This window comes from Pseudorca crassidens, chromosome 3 (genome assembly GCF_039906515.1).
Source record: "Pseudorca crassidens isolate mPseCra1 chromosome 3, mPseCra1.hap1, whole genome shotgun sequence".
Classification (NCBI taxonomy): domain Eukaryota; kingdom Metazoa; phylum Chordata; class Mammalia; order Artiodactyla; family Delphinidae; genus Pseudorca; species Pseudorca crassidens.
In genome coordinates, this window is record NC_090298.1 from 92,707,480 (window position 1) to 92,733,860 (window position 26,381).

A 26,381-nucleotide genomic window follows, 5' to 3' on the forward strand; every position below is an offset into this window, starting at 1 on the left:
CTTTTGTTTACCTTGATTTAAACTTTTCCTAAACCAGAGCTGAAGTAATCAAAGAGGCTTCCTTATTAAGTGATAAATATTGGAGTTGAAGTTATTATTTTTTTAAACAGCAAAGCTGACTTTTTTCTTTTGTTTTAATTAATTTTTATTTATTTTATTATTTGGGTCTTTGTTGCTGCGTGGGCTTTTCTCTAATGGTGGCGAGCGGGGGCTACTCTTCCTTGCGGTGTGCGGGCTTCTCACTGCAGTGGCTTCTCTTGTTGCAGAGCATGGGGTCTAGGCACACGGGCTTCAGTAGTTGTGGCACACGGGCTCAGTAGTTGTGGTTCGCGGGCTTAGTTGCTCCATGGCATGTGGACCAGGGCTTGAACCCATGTCCCCTGAATTGGCAGGCGGATTCTTAACGACTGTGCTTCCAAGGAAGCCCCTGAAGTTATTTTTTTAAGCAACAGTATTTGTCAGTCGGCTACTAATAGGGAGGGTATATCAAACTGGAAATGGGAAGGAGAGTAATTAACAAATTCTCCTGCTCTCAAGTAGCTTATAACTATGCGAGAAAATGGCCAGCAAACAACTAGGCAGCAACCAGGTTCTCAGTGTTAGGACAATAGCTGTTTAGAGAACAACATTCTGTTAACACTAGAGTATCTACAGAGGCTTCATGGAGCTTGACACACCATAAGGGATGAACAGGATTTAAGTAAGTGGCTGAAACAGTGCCTGGTACCTAGAATGCTCTCAATAAATATTTGTTCAATACAAAAAAGAAGGAAAATACATATCTTTCATGTGGAACAGTATGGGCAGAGGCACAGAGCTGGAACTGAGTGCAGTCATCCTGACGAGGGCAGAAAAAAGTGGAACTGAGATGGGCTGGGTAGAGTAGCACCAGACTGTAGTTGCCCAACAGGGAGATGACATTTACTGACACCCTCTCTGCACTGCAAACTACAGTAAGGATGACTTATCCCACTTGAATCTCCAGATATGAATTCTTGCTGTCTTTATTTATACATGTAACTATTTAAGCTTTGAGCAGTAAAGGAATTTGCTCAAGATCACACACCCGGTGATCAACAGGTTAGTAGTTCATATCCTGTTCTGTAAACTCTAAAGACCTGGTTCTTCCCACTGTGTCACACTCTTTCTTAGGAGATGGGTTTGGAAGTAATGTGGTAAAGCCTTATCACTTCTATTCTTAGTTCTTAAGGAGGGAAAAGGAAAGGTAGTGATTTAGGAAATTGTTCACCGGGTCCGTGCTCAAGACAGAGTATTAAAGAATGAGAAAGGACATTGGGGGCCCAGCCAAAAAGGCTGAGTTGAATATTGGCAGCAGTGATGGGAAGGACAAATATTAAAGTTATTTGAGACAAAACAAAGTAACCAAGCTTAGTGACAGGTTAGACATAAGGGATGAAGGATGAGGGGAGCAGTTCAAGTTAATCATAAGATTTGGAGGCTGACAGAGTAGAAGAAAATGATACTGCCTTGGAACAAAAAGACAGTTCTGGAAAATAGAATCTTGTGGGTGAGGGGAAGAAGATGACCAGCTCAATTTGGGACATGTTGATTTGGGAATGATAGCTGGAGACATAAATGGAAATATGCTACAGGCATCTAAAAATATGAGTCTAGACAAAGATCAGGCTTAAATATAAAATTGGAAGCCTTCTGCCTTGAATAAAAACTCTGTCAACAAAGGAGTGTAGAACAGAGCCTTGAATCATACCCACAATGAGACAGAAAGACAAAGAGAATCCAGGAAAGCTACTACACAGGGAGTAGCTGGAGAAAGTGGAAGGAGAACAGAGTTGATAGCTAGCTAGACAGACAGACAGGTAGAGAATTTGTCATATAGAAGAGACAATAGACAGTGTATGGGGAAAATGACTAGCTCCCAACACTGTCAAATGACATAAAGACTGTGTTAGAGAATTGGCTGAGATTCTGTAACTAAAAAATCAAAATGGTAGCATTAAATGCTGGCGGGGCTGGTATGTTGATTCCGCAGTCATCAGAGTCCAGGGATCCTTGTACTTTGTTGTTCTGCCTCCTTTAACACTGGATGCAGTGGATTGAATGTTTGTATCCCTCAAATTCATATGTTGAAATCCCAGCCCCCAATATGATGGTATTATGTGGTGGGGACTTTGGAAGGTAAACTAGGAAGTTATGGATTAATGCTCTTATAAAAGAGACCCCAGATAGCTCTCGTCCTTCTTCTACCATGTGAGGATAGCACAAGAAGGTGGCAGTCTGCAACCTGGAAAAGGCACTTACCGGAACCCGACCATTATGGCATCCTTATTCCAGCCGCCAGAACTGTGAGAAATAAATTTCTGTTGTTTGTAAGCTACCTAGTCTATGGTACTTTGTTATAGCAGCCTGAACTAAGACACTGGGCTTTCTTCTCATGGTTTAAGTTAGTTCCTCCAGTTCTTGCCATCACGTTTGTATTCAAGCCTGCAGAAAGGAGGAAAAGAGGAATGGGAAAGGCCTACCTTGGAAGTTGCACACCTCAATTTAGATTCCATGGCTGTACTTGGTTACAAGGGAACCTGGGAAATGTAAATCTTTGGGCAGCCACGTGCCCAACTGAATTTCAGCTTCTTACTGTGTAATAAGGGAAGCATGGGTATTGGGGGCCCACTAGCCCTTGCCATCATGAATAGAAAGGATAATAATAATTCGGAAAAGACCCTTGAATTTGACAAGCGGTTGGCTACTGCCAAAGCCTGTTTAACTTTTCTTCCTGCCTCCATTCTTGCTGTCTTCCAACCCATTGTCCATGCGACAATTAGAAGTAATTTTTCCAAAGTGTCACTCCTCTGCTTGAACACTTCATTGACTCCTCAGCACTTTTAGGATAAAGTCTAAAACCATAAGTATAGCTAGGCTCTTGTGATTAGAACCTTACCCACATTTGAAGAATCACCTCTCTCTACTCCCCTCCCTCACACAGCCCATTAAACCCTACATTCCTCCCTCACTCAGTTTCTCACATTGACTGGAATGCAGGGTTAATTTCCTCTCCCTCCCATGTGTTGAATCTCCTCTTCCCCCTTCTTAGTATATTTTCCCCACTTTGCTTGGATTCCTCCTGTCTTCTTTTAGCTTAGACACTACGCCCACCGGGACACTTTCATAGGCCTTCCAGGATAGAGTTCTGTGCCATATCTACGTGTTCCGGAAGTACCAGAGTGTCACGTGTACCACTTATCCAACTCTGCCTTGTAATGCTTGGCTTCTCCGTGTCACCCACTAAACTCAGCTCCTTGAAGAAAAAGGAAGCCCATTATGCAAATCTGTGTGCCTGGAGGTTAGCACAGGGTCTGTTACAGAGTAGGAGACCCAAAAGTATTGGTTTCATGAAAGAAAGGCATAACTCTAATGAGAGAAAAATTTAAAAACTATTACTTATCGAAGCAGGTGAAAACACTTTGGATTTCCTGTCCATTTACTGTTGTTTCTTAGGCTCAGGCCCCTCTGCTACATAATGAGGAACTTATTAATATGCTGACAAATGGCAAAGAAAATGAATTACCTTGACAAGAAACATCAGAGTGTGGCATCTATCTTACAACCTGAAACATTGTTGGATGTCATGATTCCATGTCTTAGAGCTAGTCAGATTGTTTTTGGCAATCCCCATTTCAAGGGAGGGAAAATTGCCTATTGTAAAGGAAGCATCCACAACCCACTCTTTAACAGAGCTGTAAGAGCTTTTTTGCTTATTACCATGGCAACCACCAGCCCAACACTGCACATTAGTGTACTTGTCTAGACAGTACCAAATTCATCAGCACTTCCTCTTTTGTATGCTTGATTTTAAATAGGCAGGTATAGATCCAAGGTGCTACTGGGAAAGAAAAGGTTTTTCTTTCCATGTGGGCAAATGAGAGTGTTGAAGGCTTCCTGTGAGCATCTAAATGGCTAGCATTGAAATCTGCGCTAATTTGAAAGCTCTAGTTAGTCTGTGTTTTTCTTTTTTAATAAAACCTTACTAGAAATAAAGAACTAGAAATACACCCATATGGTCTGCCAACTGTGTCTACAAATAATTTATGTGAAAGAAAACGTACTAACTTTTAAATTTATAACAATCCAAGCATCAAAAAATGTCTTTTAATTACTCTTTTCTTCTTGTCATCAGTATTTGGACACAAAGACACCCAAAGCCATAAACCAGACATCTATTGACTTAGAGTATTTGTGGTGTTCCCTTCAAGAGAGGAATCTGAGCAGGACCCAACCCTGCAGACCCAATCTCTTGAGCCGTGCTCAATCTCAGGGTCGGGCATTCCTCAGACAGAGCCCTCCCTAAGACTTGCTTGGTCTTAAATCTCTGTTAATGCTGAAAAATCCACCAGCAAGTGTCCTCTGGGAATATTTTGGAATGGAGGACCTAGAAAGAACACATGTATATTTACCCTCAGAGTTGATGCAACCAGTGGTTTTGACTAGTTTATGGGTATGAATAGAAACTTTGAATTCTATTTGTATATAGTTAACTATGTGACTGGTAACTCTGTATGCAATTTATTCTAATCTGATAGGAAATAACTGGGGGTAGGCAGGGACATTTGGCCCAGGCCTCACACTCACAATGGGCAGCAAATTTAGAAGTTTGACCTTGTCTCCAAACAAGCATATACAGAGTCAGAGATGTGCTTACAGAATTGGAACCAGACAGCATCCATCATATATCTAAACTTAGGTCCCTTGCTGGATAATACTGCTTTGCAGAACACTATGAGATAGTACAGTTTATAAGTTTCATCATTATTGCATGGAGAGCATAATTATATCACATTAATTTGCATGTGTCCAAAGCTTTGGTTTGTTAAACGTAAATATTTGACATGGAAAACAAAACACGTTTCTCATGTCTTCCTTTTTGAAAATATATCCATAGCCTCATGAAACTGAAGAGGCCACAGCTCTCTCATGGCTGAGAAGCCTCTGAGATCAGGCATCACCTTGATTAGTGTTTGGTCCCCTGAGTCTTTGTGCTTGACTTTATGACATTTGTGGGATGCTTAATAAAAAATTAGTTTAATTCATGTATGAATGAATGAACCATGAATATGAATAAACACATTTTGGTTTCTAATCAAGGTTTCTTAAATTATATACAAATAGCATTAAATATGCCTTAGGCAATGTTAGCTAATAAAAGAAATGTCATATTAAGAGAAAAAAACCCAGGTGATTTTGGTATCATCTCATTGAACTGTACAGCCAGAAAGTCACAGGGAAGAACACTAAAATATCACTGACTGAACAAAAAACAGTGGGAAAGGTAAAGTTGAATTAGTAGAAAGTGAACTGCAAAATATTTTATAAAAGAAATAAAGTTTTATTCTTCTCAAGTTAATGTAACTCAGAATAGACTGTGGTCTAACAGAGGTCAAGCTATCTGCTTAACCAAAGCATAATAACAGGAAGAAGCCCTTTGTGCTGTTTCCTGCGGCCGCTGTAACAAATTTCCACAAATTTAGCGGCTTAGAACAACACAGATTTATTCTTTTATAGTTCTGGAGCTCAGAAATCCAAAGTCCATTCCACAGGCTGAAGTCAAGGGCTGGTTTCTTCTGGAGGCTCTAAGGGAGAGTCTGTCTCCTTGCCTTTTCTAGTTTCTGGACGTTGCCTGCCTTCCTGGACTCATTTCACTCCAATCTCCTGTCTTCATCGTCACATTTCCAGCTTCTTCCCTTCACCTTCTTGCCTCCCTCTTATAAGGACTCTTGTGACTACATTTAAGGCCACATGCATAATCCAGAATAATCTCCCTTTTCCAAGATTCTTAAGTTAATCATATCTGCAAGCCCCTTTTCCCAGGTAAGGCAACATCAGCAGGTGCCAGGAATTAGGATGTCAGTATCTTTGGGGCTATTATGCAACTTACCATACCTTTGTATCCCATGAATGGTTGTATCAGGCACCTTATTTTGTTTGGGTTTTATTTTCCTCATCTGTACAATGAGGAGGTTGTATTAAAGTAGCTCCCAACCTTTTCAATATTTTGAAATATTCCCCTTCTCACTGACTTCCCCCAATACACCGCCCCACACACACACATACCCACACACCCACATACACACACCAGAGTCTAGTTAAGAGCACAGGTTCTGTAGCCAGTCTGTCTGGCATAGTACCTGCTCTCCACTTACTAGGTGTGTGACCACAGTTACCTTACCTCTCTGCACCTAAGCTTTCCCACCTGTAGAATGAGGATAATAATAGTACCTCCTTCTTAGAGTCATGTGTGGCTTATTTCAGTTAAAACTCATAGTTTGGTTTTGTTGTTCAGTAACTGCTGGCTCTTAATATTAATTAATATTCTTAATCCACAGAGTCATTCGTAATTGCATTTAACTTATGTAAATTCAAGTAGCTCAGCAAAAAGAGTAGCCACAACATAAATAATGAGAATAATTACTCTTGTTGTTCTACTCAATTCACAAATGCCCGAGAGGGAGGGTGAGAGGGAAGATGTGAGTCACTGTCCATCTCAGCTGCCCCGGTCCTTGTGCTTCCCTAGTGTAAGCATCTTGCAGCCTTCACAGTGATTCTAGAGTTTTAGTATCTGGTGTTTGAACAACATTTTCCTCCTAATGCAAGCTAATTGGCAGCTCAAGAAGAAATCTCACTCACCCAAGGGAGAGAACGTGGCTCCACCAAGGGTGAAGATGGGGCTGTGCTGTAACACTTGGGAGATACTTAGGCTTCTTCAGCAGAGCTTCTTCCCAAGGGGTTTTCAAGGGTGACTTTGCCTGTACCCAGCTGACTCTTAAGCTCATCCCTACGTAACCTTCTCCTGCATAAGATGTGACTCTTTGGTGTATCTACAGGCTCCTGGACTCCTTACAGTAATTCTCAGCTGAGAAAGGCTGTCTTGTCTCCACTAGCCAAACTTCTAGGGCCTCAATTTCAATCATGAATTTGGAGCATGGACATATTTTCCCCTAGAAAAAGGAAAATACAGGCATATCTTGTTTTATCGTGCTTCACTTTACTGGTCTTCGAAGATACTGCATTTTTTACGAATTGAAAGTTTGTGGCAACCCTGCATCGAGCAAGTCTATCGACGTCATTTTTCCAACAGCATTTGCTCACTTCATGTCTCAGTGTCGCATCTTGATAATTCTTGCAATATTTCAAACTTCTTATTAGTATTATATTTGTCATGGTGATCTGTGATCACGGCTCTTTGATGTTACTGCTACGTCTCACTGAAGACTCAGATGATGGTTAGCATTTTTAGCAATAAAGTATTTTTCAATTAAGGTCTATACTTTTTTTAGACATAATGCTATTACATACTTAATAAACTAAAGTATAGTGTAAACATAATTTTTATATGCACTGGGAAACCCAAAAAATTTGTGTGACTCACTTTATTGTGATATTTACTTTATTGTGGTGGTCTGGAACCTAACTTGCAACATCTCCAAGGTATGCCTGTATTAGACATTTCAGTAACAGAAGAGCATCATAAGTTCAGTTAAGTAGAAATTAGCATTAATTTCATCGTTACCTATTACAAGAATCATGTGAAAATGAAATGAGATGATATATAGAAGTCAAGAAATGACCAGTGCTCAACAATATGATCCCACCAGAGTTTTCCATCCAGAGGCCCCTGGGTGTTTCAGGGCTAAAACACAGGGTGCTAACCAGAGAGGCTTGTCACTGAACACATCTTTGACACTGGGCTTCCAGTCAAAAAGCATGAAACATTAGCAATTATACAAAGTTGAAATGTGAACCCCAACCCAAAATTTTCTTGCCCCTACTCTGCTTATTGCCCAGAGCAGGAGTTTCTAACCTATTGGATCACCGAGCGCTCTGAAACTCTAAGACCTTCCACTAAGAAAAAAATGCATACCCACACTCACATAAACAAACCTCTACATAAAATTCAGCAGTGTACCCAAAGTAGAGACCCCGGGTTTAAGAACCTTCCACCAGAATTCAGGGCCTTTTCTCATCAAGTCCTATCTGTCTTTCTAGTCTCATCTCTAGATGTTCTCTCTTCCGTCAAAACCATATCACAGTGTGCCAGACCAGCCTTTGTGCTTAGCTTCATATCCCACTTGTGTACCTTTTATTCCAGCTATTGCTGCAGAGACCAGCTTCCTGCATGTATAACTAAACCTCTTATCTCTTGCTTTCTGTCCTGGGACTTTTCTGGAAGGAAGGCAAGGATGCTATTGATAACTTTCTTGACATTATCATGTGTACAAACCTGAAAGTACACAGTAGTTAACAATCCCTGGGGCACCCTTGACTGATGGAGGACAGGAGTCGATTAATTAGCACTCTCATTTTCCAGACCTCAGGTGGACAGTTATGAGGTGTATTTTACACAGACCCTTGGAGGGTCCCAGTAAGACTGCACAAAGCAAGGTCCCACGTGATAATGCCCTCATGTGTCAGCTTTCTCCCTGTCCTTGCTTCATCCTTCCCAGACTCTTACACTTACTCCCTGGGATCATGTACCAAAATAAATGACATGCATGTGAGCCCTTGGCTCAGACTCTGCTTTTCAGGAGAAACTCAAACTCAAGCACACAGAAATTACACCAAACAATTTCTGGCTCCACTTTTTATTCTGCTATACCTTAAGCCTAAAATACCCTCTCCTTTTCTATTTGGTAAATCTCCTTATCCTCAACCCTTGCTCAAATATCATCTACATCAGAGGTCATACGCTAGATTTGGCCTGGTTTGGTCCACAGTTTCTCCTGTAAACATCTCTTCTTTCTATATTTGTTTACATGGTTGAGACTTGGCTTATGTTCTGTGGAACTAAGCAGAAGCATTTTGTCCTATTCATCATTGTATCTCCATATAGTGGCAATTTGTAAGCTTTGGATAAAGTGTTATTGACCATTGAATGGATGAGGCAGCTTTGCAAAGTGTAAAGAGTAATTGACTTAAATTAGTCTTCTGTATGCCCCTAATAGATTGTGTGATCTTGGGAATGTCATGTAAACATTCAGTCTCAGCCTCAGTTGGGAATGCATTTGGCTATAGGTAACAGAAAACTTACCTGCATTAGTCTCTTTATCAAATAAGGGTTTATAGTCTCACATAATAAAATCCAGAAATAAGCTGGTGAACCAGATTTTTTTTTTTTTCTTTTCCTTCCTGGTCATATAATGGCTATGTCAGTTCCAGTCCTCACATTCACATACAAAGCAGGAAGGAGAGTAGAGGACAGAGACAGCTGTATTAGGTCCTTTAAGCAAAAACCAACAGACATACAACCAAACAAAAATGTTCCAGAAACCCTAGCAGATTTCTCCTTTATGAGTCATGAGCCTGAACTGTAGCACATACCCCTAGCAGCAGGACTGGGAAAAACAAATACCTAGACTGAAGCAGAGCAATTTCTCTCTCAGACACAATCAGGATTTTGTTAGCAATGAAGATGGGATGGTGGGATGAATGGATGTCAGGTAGACACCCAACTGTGTCTGCCACATTCCCAGTCTGCAAAATGAAGTTAATAACACCTAACCTACCAACTCTGCAGAATCCTATAAAGTTCAAGTAGGATCACATATGTGAAAGAGCTTTGCAGAATGCCATGCAAGCTATTAAGTAGTTTATTGTACACACAAATAGGAAAATATTATTCTATCCCACACTGAACTAAGTACATGGTAGTTACACAGTATTTAGATTTTATGTTGAAAAATACATTTACCTTCTACTTCTGACAGAGGACCTTTATAAAATAATGCTATACACTGGGCTGGTGTAGTTTTTCTTCTTTTGGAATGTATAGGCTATCACCATAGCAATAATGGTAACCATAACAACAGGACCATCAGCACTTCATTACAATTTAATGGCAGGAAGGAAGGAAAAATATCTTGTCATTTTAGTTGTATGGGAGAATTTTGGTAAGAACATACTGTAACTTGGCCAGGACATCTGTACTCTTAAGAAAACAACATGGAGAGCCAAAATATCGGTTTTATAGCTGATTTGAAAAAGTTATTATTCTGAGGCATAGTGTCCTTGGGTATCATGTGGAGACATGGGCCAAGTGGGGAAAAACTCACATTTGGAATCATCTACATCACTTCCTATGACTCGTCATTGCCCTTCATGCTGTGGAAGTAGAATGCCTTCTGGTCTCTCAGCTAGTGAGAGCTAACTGCATCACAGCCTTAGATTCCCTCTCATTTAATTTTTTAAGACCAATTTATCATGCAGTAAAGCTCTGTTAAATATTAGGCTAAAACTTTGTTAACTATTATTTGTTATGCTAGAGATAACGTGGTTTATGTCCATGGGGATGCAGGCTGGATTTATTACCTTCATTTCACTACAGGTTATGACTTCATGTAGATTTAGTCAATAGAGTATAATCCATCATCATCATGATAGCTCATCCCTTAATACTTCAAATGGCATCTCTAAAAAATATTGATGTTTTCCTCCATTGACAAATTTACATTTTCCCACCTATCAAAACTGACAATAGCTCCTTAATTATTCAAGAAGTCCATGTTCAAAAATTTCTAATTGTCTCTAACATATCCTTTAGAGCTCATTTATAATATATAGATATAAACATAGATTATATATAGATATCATATATATGTGTGTGTGTATATATATGAAAACCATACATACATATATGAAACATACATGTATGTATATGAAAACCGAGGGATTGGTTTATGGGATTGTGGGAGCTGGCGAGTCTGAAATGTGAAAGGCAGGCTGGCAGGCTAGATGCTCTCAGTCAGGAGCTTCTCCCTCAAGGAAACCTCAGTTTTGCTTTTACGTCCTTTCTGCTGATTAAATGAGGCCCACCCACATTACCCCAAGGATAATCTCTTTTCCTTAAAGTGATGTGATAGATATTAACCACATCTATAAAATACATCCACAACAACACCTAGATTAGTGTTTGGTTGAAAACTAGGTACTGTAGCCTAGCCAAGCTGGCACATGGAACTAAATGTCACAGTGTTGTTTAGCTTATTCTTCCAGCCCTCTGGTGTCCTGTATGGCAGCCACCAGTTTCCGAGCACTTGAAATGTAGTTAGTTTGAACTGAGATGTTCTGTAGTGTACAATCCACACCAAATTTAGAAGACATAATACAAATTAAAAGAGTATAAATGATCTCATTAATAATTTTTTATTATTGAGGATTATCATTAATTATTTTTATTATTGTTTACATGAAATGATAGCATTTTAGGTATGCTGGGTTAAAAAATGTATTAACTACTACAATTAATTTTATCATTTCATTTTACTTTTCAAAGTGGGTTACTAGAAAATTTTAAATTATATATATGGCAACATTTTATTTTTGTGGGGTAGTGCCACTTTAGCCTCCTATATTTTCGGTAACCTAGAAATTAGACTCTAAAGATTTGATTAGATTAAACTTAAACTTTCCCAGTAAGATTACATTGTCATGGTACTTCATATAGGAGTAGAAAGTATTATCTTGTATACTATTAGTGATTTAGAGTTTGGCCACAGGATTAAGGGGATGACCTTTTGAATCTTCCATGGTAAAATTATGGTTTTCTCCTTGTCACCAGAAAGTAATCCTCATCGTGTTAGTTTGCTGCCATAAGAACATTCCGTTTCTACCAATTCACCAATGATTTCAATAGCCATTGATAATTCTTGCTTAAATCAATAATTTTGTCAGAGATTTCAAAATAGCTAATGTCCAATTTTGTCACTGCTTACACATAATTAGTTATCATTAATCTGTAAAGTAGCTGTTTCCTGTTTAACTGAGACCATTTGGTTGCTATGAATACTTATTGGAAAGATGAGATAAATTCTTATCTCTTACCTTTAATTGCCAGTTTTCAAAGTAAGGAATTGATTTAATGGATGCCATAAATGATGATAAATTACTTTTTTCTTGGTTTCTCTTTTTTGAATATTATAAACTTGTGGATTTTCTTCATATACAGAATATCTTTCAATCAACTTCAATCATTATTTTCTTTGATGCCTGAATCTTTACACTTAAGCTATGGGAGGGCCTTCAGGATGGTTCCAGTGCCCTTTGATGCAACCTCATGAATCCTGGAAAGCTTTCTTGCTTTCTGGGAAAGCAATATTATATCCCAGACTCACTTTGTGCCTTCCTGCTCAGATCTTGAATCAGTCATTTCTATGAAAAGCCTTGTCTTAGAAAGTGTGTTTAGAAACTGTGATCTTGTGCTTAGAGTCATAACTCTTCTCTATTTACTTGTAATAATATCTGAATTTTACAGTCATAAACTTAAGGGTAAAAAAAGTGGAATTTTATTTTCCTATAAGCAAACTCAATTTCCACTGATGTCAGTAAACTAAATCTTTCCAGTCCAAATAAATTTAATCCCTTCTGGATTTTTCCTAGGCTTAGTTGGATTAAAATTCAATTAAATTTAGATCTCTCTCCTTCTTTGCAATCCTTCCGTTTTCCTCAAAGTCGGTATAGACTTGGGGTCTAGGAGCGTAAGAGTGTTCTATGTTGTCCTAGCACCTAAAAGGAGTGTCTTATTCATGTGTAGGATGCCAGATTGTGCAAATAAAAGCACAGGATGTCCTTTTTCATCCGTATCCGTAACTAAAATGTACATGCTCTCTCTGCTCCTTGGTCACCAGGTCTTTGCAGACCACTCTCTGGGTTCCTTGTCCCAGCTGCTAGGAATTTCTAGGTCTAGTCATCCATTCACAACCACTGCCACCTGCATCTGGGATGGAAGAAAATTTAGGATGCTCTCTTTCCCTCCTCTGGGGCTCTGAAAGGTTCAAGGGACTGTCTTTCTATTCCTCACCACATATTTCTACTTTAATGCTGGCTTCTCTTGAAGTGTTTTGTGTCCTACCCAAGGCAATAAATATCACTAATTTTGGTGTAGGGGGCCAAAAGAAAGACTAGTGTTATTGTTTCCAATTTTATTTTGCTGCACATCACTTAGGCGAGATTTGCTATTCCCTGCTTTAGCGCCTACCATTTTTCACCTCCAGAATTTTGCTCACGTGTTCTTTTTGCATAGATTGACCTTTCCCACCCCCTCCCAGTCTCTGTATATTCAGATCCACCCATTCTTCAGGGCCCACACAAACCTAAAAAATAGTCCTTTCTCCTTCTATTCTAATTATACTTCATTTCTGCCTTTCTTGTCGGACTTATTATTTTATTCATTATTCATTCTATAAACATATACTAAGAAGTTTCTTCCTGCTAAGGTTTGTGCTTCGGTACGCGGGCCTCTCACTGTTGTGGCCTCTCCCGTTGCGGAGCACAGGCTCCGGACGCACAGGCTCAGCGGCCATGGCTCACGGGCCCAGCCGCTCTGCGGCATGTGGGATCTTCCCGGACCGGGGCACGAACCCGTGTCCCCTGCATCGTCAGGCGGACTCTCAACCGCTGTGCCACCAGGGAGGCCCAAGTTTGTGCTTTTTAAATCTGAACTAGATTGTAGATTATTTGGAAGGAGAATCAGTGTCTAGTACACCATTGTATTTCTGTACTCAGCAAATATTTCTGAAGGAAGGTAGGAATGGCTGAATGAATAAGCATGTGAATTGCTGACCACCTGGACTGCAGGAACCTTATCTTTTCTCTAGCTCCTAGGGCCAAGATGCCTAAATTCTTAGCTTTCCACACTTCTCTTTCAAACTTACTTTTGTCTGCATCTATTTTCTCTTTGTCTTTTTAAGAGGAAGAAGAGATCCATTTTCAATCGCAGACTAGCCTTTCTGCTCATCGCCTGTCTAGAAACCATCTTCTGATTTCCCTGGGATCTCAATTCAGCAGTGATCTCCCTTTCTCTATCTTTACCTCCTTCTAGTCAGCATATAAACACAGCCTCAAGTGTTTCAAATCTTTTAACACCCTCTTCCTCTCTTGCCCCCAAATGTTCTTACCTGCCTCTCTATCTTCATCTCCTGTTACTTGCAACCCTAAAGCTATGTTCCAGCCATACTGAAATATCTGACCCTCTATCTTCGTTCACCTGTCTTTTTTGCTTTTCACATGCTCTTTTGCTTGAATATCCTCTCATTCTTTGCCTCCAAGTCTCACTCAAGCATTCTCTCCTCTGAGGAGTCCTCTACAACTCTCAGAGAAGAGCTGGTCATTGCTCCCTTCTATAATTTCACCAATTTCAGATGTGTTATAATTATCTGTTGATTGATCTGCCTCCCCAAAGTGACTGTGGGATCATTGTGGGCAGTTACACAGTCTTATTAATAACATGTGTATTCCCAGTGGCTGGCTGTAGTAGGTCCTAAAGGCTATAATTGATATACCGACTAATGAATAAACCAATGAGACTGACCATCTCATTGCCTATAGCTGCTGCACTGTGCTCAGGAAAAATCCCATGATAGTTTAAGCCAATGTGTGTTCCTCCTGTACCAGCTCTGGCAAGGGCACCCTGACCTTGGCAAGGTTGTGTCATTATTGAATAGGAAATCAACTAAATTTCTTGTTTGTGTAATATGCTGGCCAAAGGAAAGATGGTTGTGTGGGGTGAGGACAGCAAATGAAAAGACCTTCTGTGCAAGGAATGTTCCTCTTCTACATTACATTTCACAGGAGGTGCCTCCTTGAAATATAAACCCTAATTCAAGGAGGGTTACAACAAATCTTGCTCACAAGGGCTAGGACAAGTAGTTGGTTGTAGAAATCTTTATTCCAGTGTTTGAACTTTCCACTAAAGCAAATAGGAAAAAGAAAAAAAAATAACCTCATAATTACCCATCTTGGCTAAAAGTTCTTTTCTACCATTCATTGCAAATAAGAACTAGAAAAAAAATACGCTTAAAAATCATCTAACAAAACCCATTCATTTTGCTTACCCTAATTCACATTTTAAAGATCAATAGTCTAAGGTCCAGAGTAGTAGGAGAAGACCTCTCTAGGGTCTCATAGCCAGTAATTGGCAAAACTGTTATTTGATCTCAGGTTTCCTGATATTCCACCCAACACTTTTTCAACTTCATTACGCTAATTAAGTGCATAAATAGGAAAAGTACACGAAGAGAAAAAGGGATGACCAAGCAGCTGGAATGTATTATGGTACAATAAGATAGTTTAACAACTTACATATGATTCCAAACACTATTGCATTTGTCATTTCCTTACATTGATCTATGACCTGGTGTTGATTTTTCCTGATACTTAAAATATTTTAGTTTGAAAATAACTGTTTCACATTTTGGTTCTTCAGCTACAAAATGCATGGTTCTACTTTTGGAAAGATCATGAAATCAACGACAGGATTAATAGGAGCCACAGTATTTGATAAAGAAATTGCCATTGGATAGCTGTTAAGAACTTGGAAGGGTCTGAAGTTTTACCATACTTGTACTCTTTCAAGTCAGCTTCATGGATGCTGATGGAAGACACAAATCTCCTGGGTTAGAATCAAAGGACTTTATCACTCCTGGCAATAGCAGTAGCCAGAGTATCAGCACTTGCGCTGGTTTCCTAAACCCAATTCCCGCGGGACAACACAAAGAAGGCCGGGTGACATTGGCACTCACAGTGAGTTGGTGTGATAGGAGAAGAACCTGGAGACTAGGGAATTTGAGTCTTCTATAATAGGCAGTAAGGCTGACTGCCTTTTACTTTAGAGGGAGACACCATCTCTATCTCCCAAGGCTGTCTGCTGTACAAACAGAAAAATATCCTTGAAAAGATCATCTGAAAGAGAGATTTCTCAGTACCTCTGCTCACAGAACATGTGAAAACAAAATGGACCCACAGAGTATTGTCTCCCACTAATACCTACATACTCATTTCTATACTGCCTTGGCTTCTGGTTAATTTTCCCATGAGTACGCCACTCCATCAGCCACTCTGCTTAATCTGACTGAGAGAGGCTGGCACTGAATCTGTGAAGTAGGTTTTGTTTTGTTTTGTTTTGTTTTTTGCGGTACACGGGCCTCTCACTGTTGTGGACTCTCCCGCTGCGGAACACAGGCTCCGGACGCGCAGGCTCAGCGGCCATGGCTCACGGGCCCAGCCGCTCCGCGGCATGTGGGATCTTCCCGGACCGGGGCACGAACCCGCGTCCCCTGCATCAGCAGGCGGACTCTCAACCACTGCGCCACCAGGGAAGCCCTGTGAAGTAGTTTTACACAGCATTTAATTAAGGGTACTCTTATCAAAACTTCAAGCAACAGGATGAGGCCATCTGCAGTGCTTACTTTAATTGTGCACCCGGGGTCCCACCTAGCTAAACAAATCCCATAAGCGATCAGTGTCTACTGTAGAAAGTCAGATGGTTTCTCCTTAAATTGCTTGGCCTGAGGCATTAATCCAGGTACAGCAAGATGTATTAGTGACTGGACAGATTCCATCTTGGCCTGCAAGGAGGAAGGAAGTCTAGGATGACTCTGTCATCCAGACTAACTCTGGCCTGTGGACTGAGACTGACTTAAATTCCTTCCAGTGCCAAAGTGAGTCATCAGTCAGTTCAACTAAAGTCAGGGGAAAAATGTGTATTGTCTTTTGTAATTGAAGGATTCCTATTGTAGGGAAAACTTTCTTGAGGGTGCCCATAAATAACAAGTCAGTTCTCCCTCTGAGAATTTTCCCTGAGGAGCTAAAAGTAGCCTTATTTTGGAGAGATCATTGCAATTGTCTGAGGGCTACATGATCTAGAGGTGTTTCTTTAAACACTTTCAGGTCTGGTATGACCATCTCTAAGGTGCAAAGCACTGTGTTTTAAGGGGGGAGGCAAGTTAGTTCCTGGCTTCCACAAAGAAATACAGTCCTGAGGAGATAGCTGTTGTTTACATTCCTTGGGGCCCACCAAGTTGGGCCAACTTCAGTCAGGGGCACAAGCTGACAGTTCTTCATAGCCAGTGTGTCCTCAGGGCCAGCCCAGGTTCCAAGTTTACTTACAGTAATCTAATCCTTGCTTTTGGAGGAACTGCCTGAGGGCAACTTGACCTATTTGTCCATGGCGCCATCTTGGTGGCATTCATCCAACCCATTGAATGACTGAGTATTAGCTATGGGAATAGGAATAAAGAGATCCAGAGGTGCTGGCAGGTATTTTGCATGGAAAGTGCAGAAGCTGGGGCCTTTTCCCGTAATTTCTGAGATTGCTCAGTAAGGTTAAAGGAAATGGTAACTAAGTCAAGTCCAGAACCATCTGGTGGGGAATGGCAGAGCCAGCAGTCAGATAAATTTAAAGTGCTTGCAACAATCAGGGAAAAGTGCACTAGGGCATTTTCCTTCCTGAGGAAGGCTCCGATGTGGTTCTGAAAGACAAAAGTAACTATTATCCCTCCTTCTCCTGTACCTGTCAAGGTCTAATGTGTTCCTTCCTCTGAGGCCAGAGTTCTACCGCCATAAAATTGGCAAGTTCCATTCCAGTCCCATCTGTAGCTTTACCTTGTTTAAAATCACCTCCTCCTTACCCTTAGACCTTTCACCTAGAAGGTTTCAAGGCAAGAGGATAAAGAGTTATAAGACTTACAGAGACTGTTTATGTCCACCACTTTGACCTCTATGGATCACTTGGAAAGCAGTGTACCCAACCAAGTAGCCATTATCCTTAGGCCATCCTAGGACCATGTCAAACCCACAAGAGAACCAGATGGTAGCACCAGAATTAAGTTTGGATTCTCTAGGTTTCCATTAATCTGGCTGCCACCAGGAAGTTGTACCAACCAGCTTGGTCTGAGGTTGCCATTAGGGGAAAGAAAGAGGTATCTTGTCCAGGAAAGGTCAGGATGGAACCTCAAGTTTTCAAAACAGATGTACGTAACTCCTGATTATTACCCAGGAAGTGTCTGAGAGAAGATGATTCCTTTCTGAGAACAGCCACATTTAGTGAACAAACCCCCTTGCTAAAATATTGTAGACCAGGAGGTGAGACAGGTAGAATCAGAAATCTCTGGGGGTTGTTTTTTGAGAAGGTCCACACTCCACAATGCAGAGTGTCTATGGGTGGTAAAGAGAGTGAAAAGTCCACTGAATACCTTGACAACCAGCCCACCATTGAGTGGTTTTGTCAATAAAAGTCACACATTTTCAAACTCTAAAAAACAGAAAACATGACACAAGTTAGTTTCAAGGGCGCAATGGTGTGACCGTAGTTGACTGATGGGACTGGAACAATAACACAGGATTCTGTGAAACTTTCACTAGAGGAAGGAACCACCAATAGCCCCAAGTAGGAATAAAAAATCCAATTTAGTCAGTCTTACAGGAGCAGATGGAATCCACGTGCATACAATGCGGTCTCCTTCACCTTGAGACAGACAGGTCAGCCTTTGGCAGGAGTCACAAGTCTGGCATGCAACAGTAACCTTGGCATTAGAAAAAGTGTTCTTTGCTTTTTGCCCATTCTATGTTGGTGGATATGTTTCCATATCTGGTAGAACATGGATCTAGACAGGAATAGTAGCAATGTGGGTGGTGCAGGCTCATCAGCAGCTTGATTATAGTTGGTCTCATAGGAGAACAAGCCCTTACTGTGGGTTTCTACAGGAGTGACCCAGATGGTTGAATCAGCAGCTGTAATTTATTTTTACTGTTCACGGCCCCAAAGAGGGGCTGACCAAATTGCTAGGCCGTTGGTAACAACCTAAGAGTCAACAAAACTGAAACAAGGTTCATCAAAGTGAGTATTGGACAAAGAACAGCCTTGAGTCCTACCCATTGAGAATAGCAACCATCATGTCCACACTTTTGGCTCTGCATTGATGGCATTGAGATTGAAGTACCACAGCAGCACTTGGATGCCATTTGGTTTTAGCTGAGCTCAGCCATGGGTGAGCCAGTCATTTAGGGGAACTTCTGTGCATTGATGATCTCACTGAGCTAGTGGCTTTGCTTTAGGCAGTGTGATGGGGAATAAAGTTTCCCCCAGGAGGATAGCTGCCATTTCTTCATGTCAAGCCAAGATTCTGCTTGCGCTAGGCTAGCTGTTTTCTTGAACATTCCATTTTCATTTGACAAGTGAGGCTTGATGTGCCCTTCACATCTTGTTAGTTGTTGTTGAGTGTGAGTTGATCCACCCCAAAATGGAATTATCAGTCTAAAGAGTTACAAGTTTTTCATGGGTCGGGTGTTCAGTGTCAACAAGAGCCCAGTAACAAACTAATAGATGCTTTTCAAAAGAGATGTACCCAGTAGCCTTGTCAGGGAAGTGATGACTCCAGAGCCATAGGAGTGCCCCTGGTGGAGGCTTCCAGATGAAGGCATCTTTCGCCAGAGGCTTCAATGGGCAAAATCATCAGTCATAGAAACTTGTAGCTCAAAGGGGCCATTAAGGTTGTTGAGCCCTACTTGGGATGGGCTAGAGAGATGGTTGGAAAGCAATTTATATGTTTCACTAACACTTCACTACATGCAGCTTTTCCTAATCAGAATTCCTTCTGGCACTTATGGAACAAGAAAGTACAAGCATATAACATTAGTTCTTTTAATAGTGTCAGTTGTAGAAGCAGCAACAACAGTACATTGATTTTTTTTTAACATCTTTATTGGAGTATAATTGCTTTACAATGGCGTGTTAGTTTCTGCTTTATAACAAAGTGAATCAGTTATAAATATACATATGTTCCCATATCTCTTCCCTCTCTCATCTCCCTCCCACCCCTCTAGGTGGTCACAAAGCACCGAGCTGATCTCCCTGTGCTATGCGGCTACTTCCCACTAGCTATCTATTTTACGTTTGGTAGTGTATATATGTCCATGCCACTCTCTCACTTTGTCACAGCTTACCCTTCCCCCTACCCATATCCTTAAGTCCATGCTCTAGTAGGTCTGTGTCTTTATTCCCATCTTACCCCTAGGTTCTTCATGACCTTTTTTTTTTTTTCTTAGATTCCATATATATGTGTTAGCATACGGTATTTGTTTTTCTCTTTCTGACTTACTTCACTCTGTATGACAGACTCTAGGTCCATCCACCTCACTACAAATAACTCAACAGTATATTGAATTGGCCCAAAGGGCCCCACCCATAAAGTCACATTAGCTTCCCTGTCCCGCTGCAGGCCCTGCCAATACTTATTAGTAGAATTCTGAGGTCCCCACTCCTCATGGAAATAGTAGGATGGTGAATTGGGCACCTGTATACAACAGTCATAAAAGTTTGAGTCTTTTTTCTCCCTGAAATTCCCCAACATACTCTTATGGATGTATCTAACCATTGGAGGCCAAAAGACCTTGGCCACACCCCTAATCACACTTTCTCTTAAAGTCATTTAGACTGGAGAGAAGGGAGGCATCAAGGGGCATGGAGGGAGAAAATGGCTCTGTGCCAGTAAACACATCTTTGCATTCTCTTTCTGGTTAGAGTGTTGTGGTGGTGGATCATGATTCAATCAAATGAACTTCCAATATCTGGGGCTCACCTAATCCTCTATGTCAAAAGATGAGATCCTCATGGCTGATACCATCATTTCAGTTTGGGGTACCTTCTGACTCAGCAGTGATAGTCACTGCTTTTGAGCTTAGGCTGTGAGATTTGTACCTTTTGCCTGATTGGGCTTGATTCTTTGTCACTTTTTTTCTTTTTTTAAAGGAATCCTCTTTAATCTGGGGCATTTCCTGATGCTTTGTCATAATAACATCTCTTAAATTTTCACCTGGTTTTAACATGTGATCTAGGGGAATTTTCCAGGGAGGCAGGGCTGATATAAGACTGTAACTAGATTACTTTGGGTAAGTTTCTCATCCTCTAGTGAATCACCTTCATCAGCATTGTAAACCCAATACAGGGCAGTAAGTAGTCATATCGTATTCAATAACTCATCTATAGTTTCCCCCAGGAGTTTGTCTATGGCATAGTTTGTGGGTGAGGTAGCTGAGTTTAAAGGACCAGGAATGGGTTGGACAAATTCAGTAGCTATTCAAAGTCCAGATCCTCTATCCTCTAACACAGAGGAATAGGAGGATGAATGGGGTGCTAGCCCTCAGCACAGGAGCTGAGTTCAGATAAGGTCTGGACTCACAGGGTCAGATACCAGCTATTTACTAGGTATTTGCTTTCTGAGCTCATCGTTAGATAAGAAATTTAGTGGGGGACTGAGCTTAGAAGAGAAAGAGTGGATATAAAGAATCTGGAATCAAAGGTTGAAAACCCAATGGGAACTTGATATATTTGGGTACAGATTGGGAAGAAGCCAGAAGTATCAGCAACATTGTCTTTATGGGCAGTGGGTGTCAAGCTATCTTGGAGGAACAGGTTCAAGATAATCATCTCTCACTGGTATTGTGAAATAAAGTCTTAGCTAGTTTTCCTGACTCCAGACTCTTCCCCTGCCAATACGTCTTCCCTGTGGCTGCCAGAGTTCCATTTATGAAGCCCAAATCTTATTATGTTAGTTCACTGCTTGAAAACCCTTCTTTGGGCTCCCACTGCAAAATAATAAAGTCTAAACTCTTTTGTAGGTCATGTATCATCCTACACAAGCTTGACAGTCTGCTTTGCAACCTCATCTCTTGAGTTTCCCTAACATGTACCCAATGTTCTTGCCACATAGAATTATATGTTCTCCCCCAGATACACTGTGCTCTTTCATGCCAGTTTGCCTTAATTGTCTTGCCTGGAATGACCTTGCCTTTCTCTGCCTGGAAAACTACTAGATTCAGCTCAGTCTCCCCCTCTAAAGAGCAGACTATGCTTCCATGGTATCATATGTACATCGATTATGATGCCATGTTAGTGCAATTGTTACGTCTGTGTTGCCACCAGACTGTGACCTTTCTGAGTGAACTTGTCTTATTGATTATGGTAGCCCCCATTACCTACTATAGTCCTTGGCATATAGTAAACATTTATTCAATATTTGTGGAATACATTTATATCTTTATGATGTACTAAATTATTTCCTTGAAGATTGCTCAAGAAGTGTCTCATTTTATCATGTTAAATAAACAGATGAGGACCCAAGAGTCTGGATTATTATAAATAATCCATCAAGTATAATATTAATGCCTTTATATTAGATATCCATTTTTCATTTCCAAAGCAATCAGCAGTAACTACTGTAGTTAAGCCCTCTAATCTTTAAGGTTATTTAGTGTGAAATTAAGCTAAACTCATCCAAGGGACAGCAGGTGAACATTGTTTTAGAGAATGAATGTTTGTGTATGGTTTTTTTTTAAAGCGACACAGGTCATACACATACTAAATAGATTTTTTCTGTGATGCTCTTACTTGGTCCCAAAGGCAGTACCTCCGACCCTCCACACAACCTTCCTCTTCATCCCTTGCCTAAAAGACAAATATCCAAAAGAAATATAGATTTTGTGTCAAATTATCCATAAATACAAAAGATATTTATGGAAGCAGTTATTTGAAAGGTTGTCTGAAGGAACATTTGGAAAACATACTTCTTGTACACTTTGTAGTGTATTGAATCTCCAGAGATGCACAGCATTTATTCATCCTGAAGAACATTTGACTCAACCATTTTCTGGAAAAGCACAGTAAATGGAAGATCTTGTTACTCTGGAGGAATAACCTAGTTTCTCAGTATCTTAGGCATTAGGTGGCCATTTTGTGAAAAAAGTTCTTTGATTCTGCCAGTGACCCTTGTCTTCATGCTAAATATTGTTGAAGTGAAAATTAAGAAAAAGTTCAGCATCCCTTAACAATCCTTCTGATGTAACACATTGATCTTCAAGGTTCCCTGACTCTAAACTACAACTATATATAGCAAGCAAACCAAAAGTGTACATCCCCTATATTGATACATATTGTGCAATAGTGCCCATTTTTCCACTAGGAAAAAGTTACATATTTAGAGCAGTAATGGTCCTTCAGTATGTAAGAAGGACATCACCAATCAATCACATTTTCCCACTGGGCATAGGAAAGCCTGCTACTAATAAGCAATTAGAATTGCCTTTCAAGAAAATATCCATTTTCTACTTTTACTCTGGTCCACAAGAATACATCTTCAAATAAGAAAATAAATCCTGGTTACAAAGAAGGAAATCTAACAGATACTAATTGAGTGTTGTAACAGATTTTGTACATGAAGTCATTCAGTTCCCATTTCAACCTTCTTCCAACTTGTCTTCTTCCACTAAAGAGGCTGAAAGGTAAAAGTCATACTTACATACCCCCTTGCAATTAGACTGCAGACCTGTGACCTAGGTGCCACCAGTCAGATGGCCCTGAAGGAGACTTGAATACTAAAATGAGAAACTCAAGGCTGTGGTCTCAGAGAGAGAATAGATCTTCTGGCATGCACAGTGGAGCTGGAAGCTGGTTCTTTTGGAATAGCTCTGGTAGAAGTTGTGGTGTTCATATTTTAGCATGCTCAGTGCTAAATTTTGGGCTGCAGCCGTAGTGGTTTATTAGAAGAGTCTATGGTATGAATTAGACATTTTTCCTGCCTTCATTGTACCTGGCTAGGTAGTATCCAAGTCTGGTTCTCTAGACCTCCCAGAGATTTGTAAGCTACCAAAAACCCCTTCTGTTTCAACAAACTAAAGTGTTCTCTGTTGTTTGTAACCAAGAATTCTGCTTGTCTTTGGTGTACTAATGACATATTCCCTGTGCTTTGGTATATTCTACAAGGAGAGATAGATATTAAACATAAATAGAATGAAAAACATGTAACTGCAATTGAGGAGTTAAAACTGGTGAGGATATAATCCTGTTAGGATTTTCCTGTTATGGAAAAAGCATATGGAGATATGGAAAATAATGGGGTTGAAGTTTGCAGCTGTAGCCCTGCTCTAATCTCCCAACCCAAATACCCATCAATCCACTTGCAACTAAGGACTAGAGGAAGAAACAAACGAGCATCTTGCTTCAGTATGAGCATTGCTAGCTGGGTCTCTTCTGAAAATATAGAGAACCTCTGGGCTTTTTTTTTTTTTTCCATTAAATGTCAAATGATCTAACATTGCTATTCATAAGTATGTATCATAACAGAATATTAAAGCAGTTTAATGCAAAGGGAAATTAGAATCTGCATGGTAACTATATAATATATATATATATCTCTTAACTCTGATACAACATCATTGTCCTCAACTCTGACTAGATAGGAAACAGTTAATGAGGAAACTTATATTTCTTCTCTGGTTATGAATTAGCTCAAGTACAACATAGATGTAAAAATAAATAAAGGTAATGCATTTATTGAACTGTTCATAGTGCTTTATATAGAGATCTATATCTTAATCCCTTTCTACTTCATGGAATTAATTTATCTTAACTAATGTATACCTTATGCACCTACACACTCAAGGCTATATAACTGAACATTGTGTGCTAAAACTTACCTGGAAATGATTATCAATAGTAGATACAAACATTTTATACGGAATTCTATACACTTTTTTTTTTTTTTTTTTTTGGTGTACGCGGGCCTCTCACTGTTGTGGCCTCTCCCGTTGCGGAGCACAGGCTCCGGACGCGCAGGCTCAGCGGCCATGGCTCACGGGCCCAGCCGCTCCGCGGCATGTGGGATCTTCGCGGACTGGGGCACGAACCTGTGTCGACTGCATCGGCAGGCGGACTCTCAACCACTGCGCCACCAGGGAGGCCCTGGAATTCTGTACACTTTTGAAATATGAGATCCAACTTTGATGAACTTCCTGGCCACATTCAAATTTGGAATACAATAGACTTCACATAAAAATCCTGTTAAACTCCTAACAGGATTATATCTTCACCAGTTTGGTTTTTTTTGTTTTTTTTTGTTTTTTTGTGTGTTTTTTTGCGGTACCGGACATGCAGGCTCAGCGGCCATGGCTCACGGGCCCAGCCACTCCGCGGCACGAGGGATCCTCGCGGACCGGGGCACGAAGCCGCGTCCCCTGCATCGGCAGGCAGACTCCCAACCACTGCGCCACCGGGGAAGCCCTCCTCACCACTTTTAACATAAATCTGCCCACTCATCTATCTATTTCTAAAGATAGAAAGCACAGTGTACTTGAAAGAATATAGGCTTAAAAATTAAATAGAACTGTGTTTGCATTCCAGTGCTGCCATTTACTAGGTCTGTGGCCATGATCATATTACTTAATTTCTCTGAACATCATTGTATAATGGAAGGAATAATACCTACTTTACAAGGCTTAGATCTTAATAAATATTATTTCCTTTCCGTTTTTTCCTAATTGCCACTCCCACCTCTGGCTCCTCAGAATTTCGGGAAAATTAAGTGTTCATTTCATTAATCTGTTAACTAATTTTAAAGGTAATTGTTTATCTATATGCATTTATTTATATTTATAGATATATGCTACCCTAAAAATAAACTCATAAAATACTTAAAAATGCATTTGTAACTAGGAAACATCTATTAAAAGACTAATTGATTAGGCTCTCATTTGTCATCTCACTTCATAAAATAATGATTTTATTAGATTAAGTAAGAACCTGAGATTTTTTACTCAGAGAACATATTGAATTACTCCAGACTCCTCCTAGGAAATGTAAAACGATAAGAATTAAGTGATTTTTTGAAACCTGAAAACTTTATCTGTGACTGACAGATTAGATTATAATCTTATAAAGAAAGCTCAGCTCAAATAAATATATATTTTTCATTAATAATGGAATTATAAACAGTCCTAGTTAATGAATAACTCTGTATCTGATTATGAATCAAATAATGTAACACATTTGGAAGTATATGGTATATGTAATGCTTTTACTGAACTATTTGTAGCATTCTATTTTAGCAATTAGACATTCTCTTTCCTTAGGGAAAAAAGTATATTAAAGAAAAACAAAAGATAAATATATATGAGGGTTTTAATTGAAGTCAGAATTTAGGTTAATTACAATGATCAGGGAACAGAGCTGGATTGGGTAGTAGGCAGAAAGACAGATGTATATGGTTTTCAGTTTTATAATTTTTACTTCATTCTTTTTTTGCAGATTCCAGTGCTCTGTTGATGTTCTTCATCTTGTCATCTATGTTTTGTGCACACTAATGGCAAGTATCTTAAAATCCTCATAACTACAATATGTGTTTTTTTTCTGTTGATTTTGACTATTTGATCTTGTTGTCTGGTATGCTTGGCATTTTTTAAAATTATCATTATTATTTCATGGCGGACAGTGTCTATGTAGAGTAAATTTCAGGCTGTGAATGATTTTATGTTCCCACCAACAGTATTTATATTTTGACAGACAGGCAGAGTAAAGGCAGTTCACCTTCATCCAGTCTGATAGGAAACAGATACGGAGCTGAGTTTTGGTCTTTGTAAGGACTGGTCTATTTCCTTTCAGCCTTACTTCTAGCATGTAGCCTTTCAGGGGTCCCAACTGATAGTCTGGGGGTATTTACCAAGGTCTTTCCTCTTTTGCAGGCCCTACCTCTAGTTTTTGTCTCCCCAAAGCTCTACTGAGCTTCTCAGTCTCAAGTCTTCTCTTCGTCTCT

The 26,381-nt window shown here is 40.0% G+C and overlaps 1 long non-coding RNA gene across 1 annotated transcript in view; it reads left to right on the forward strand.

Moving 5' to 3' along the window:
* LOC137220771 (uncharacterized) overlaps positions 1–25,935 on the forward strand; it is a 256,549-nt gene extending 230,614 nt beyond the window's left edge. Inside the window, exon 3 of the long non-coding RNA XR_010941789.1 lies at positions 25,877–25,935. This is a non-coding gene — a long non-coding RNA (uncharacterized lncRNA). The remainder of the gene's footprint in view (positions 1–25,876) is intronic.
* Positions 25,936–26,381: the final 446 nt, after the last annotated feature.